This window comes from Theropithecus gelada, chromosome 19 (genome assembly GCF_003255815.1).
Source record: "Theropithecus gelada isolate Dixy chromosome 19, Tgel_1.0, whole genome shotgun sequence".
Lineage (NCBI taxonomy): Eukaryota > Metazoa > Chordata > Mammalia > Primates > Cercopithecidae > Theropithecus > Theropithecus gelada.
This window is the reverse complement of record NC_037687.1, coordinates 29,348,724-29,350,950: the sequence shown is the minus strand read 5'-3', so window position 1 is coordinate 29,350,950 and position 2,227 is coordinate 29,348,724.

Genomic DNA, 2,227 nt, shown 5'->3' with positions numbered 1-2,227 from the left:
CTATAATCCCAGAACTCTGAGAGGCCGAGGTGGGCAGATCACTTGAGGCCAGGAGTTTGGGACCAGCCAGGCCAAAAAGATGAAACCCCATCTCTACTAAAAATACAAAAATTAGCCAGGTGTGGTGATGCACACCAGTAGTCCCAGGTACTTGAAAGTCTGAAGCATGAGAATCACTTGAGCTTGGGAGATGGAGGTTACAGTGAGCCACAATTGTGCCACTGTACTCCAGCCTGGACAACAGGTGAGACTGTGTCAAAAAAAAATTTTTGCTGTTGTTTGCTTTTCTTTATTTTTTTTTTTTTCTTTGAAGATGATACTCTGGAGTAACATATCTTTATTTTTGCTTATTTTTTTCTGTGCCTTGTTCAGTCTGATGTTTTGCAGCCTAACGAATTTTTACTTCAGCTACTGTATTTCCACTCCAGAATTTGATTTTTGTTTTCAATAGTTTCTTCTTTGTTTTTATATTCTCTTTTTCATATATTGTTTTCCCAATTTCACTTAGTTGTTTATCTCTGTTACCTTTTAGCTCACTAGGTATCTCTAGGTAGCTGCTTAAAATAATTCTCAAGCAATTCAGAGGGCTGCCTTAAAAGGTTTGGTTTCTGGAAATAAATTTATTACTATAATTTTGGCCACATTTCTGTCTTCTTGTACTCCTTTTAATTTTTGTTTGAGGTTTGGTGAAATAACCACTCTTCCCAATGGTTTTGTATAAAAATTGTGTAGGGGGAGAACTTTACTAATGGGCCTGTTGTACAGGATGAATGAACATTCACTCCTTTTCCGTGGGTGTGTCTTTCTTGGTTTCATGCATGTACTATTACTAATGGAATCATTGCTGCTCTTTAATATCTTATTTTCTCTAAAGGGCTAACTCCTGGTTTTTCTGAGAAACTTTGAGTTTCTGTTGTATTGTTCTTCTCATAATCTTTATTACATTCCTTCACAGTCCTGCTGACTCCTGTATATTTCCCATTGCTCCAATGTATCACCTTACTCTCTTACATTTTTGGCATTGTGAACGTGTTATACCAAGTATGCTGATATTCCTTGCAATATCAGAGACAGATGAGGTAGTTTCTACTTCCTTCATTAGATTCTAAACATGCCAGAACCATGGGTTCAAGTTTCTCTTTTCATGCATTCCCAGGGAGGATCTGTGTATGGAGAATCAATGCAAGAACCAAGCCTATGAAAAATCAGATCAGATTAACCTCTGAGTCCCATCTGCCCAAACTGCAGCTATTTCAGGGTAAAAGAAAAATTTATGTATGTAATCAAGTGGAAAAGTCTATTGAGCAGAGTCCCTCAAGTTTTGCCACTTGAAAAAATTTCTTCTAGTGTGAAAACCCAGGTTAATAAATGTAGCAGTGATTTTATTGATTCTCCACTTCTCCCACAAGAACAGAAAACACACATTAGGGAAAATTCTTTTTTTTTTTTTTTTTTTTTTTTTTTTGAGACGGAGTCTCGCTCTGTAGCCCAGGCTGGAGTGCAGTGGCCGGATCTCAGCTCACTGCAAGCTCCGCCTCCCGGGTTCCCGCCATTCTCCGGCCTCAGCCTGCCGAGTAGCTGGGACTACAGGCGCTGCCACCTCGCCCGGCTATTTTTTGTATTTCTTAGTAGAGATGGGGTTTCACCGTGTTAGCCAGGATGGTCTCGATCTCCTGACCTCGTGATCCACCCGTCTCGGCCTCCCAAAGTGCTGGGATTACAGGCTTGAGCCACCGCGCCCGGCCTAGGGAAAATTCTTATGAATGTAATGAGCATGGCGAAGTCTGTAGAGTGTCTTCAATCCTTGCTAACCATGACATGATCCTGGATCCAGATAAACTTTACAAATGTAATGAGTGTGGTAAAGTCTTTAGGAACAATTCATACATTGTACAATACCACAGAATTCATACTGGAGAGAAACCCTACAAATGTAACAAATGTGCAATATCTTTAATCGCAATTCACATCTTGCAGAACATCTGAGAATTCATACTGGAGAGAAACATTACAAATGTACGAAATGTGGCAAGGTCTTTAGTCACAATTCACACTTTACAGAGTATTGGAGAGTCCATACTGGAGAGAAACCTTACAAATGTAATGAATGTGGCAAGTTCTTTAGTCACAATTCAAACCTTGCACAACATCAAAGAATTCATACTGGAGAAAGAGTCAGAAATACAATGAATGTGGCAAAATATTTAATGAGTGGTCAGATCGCACT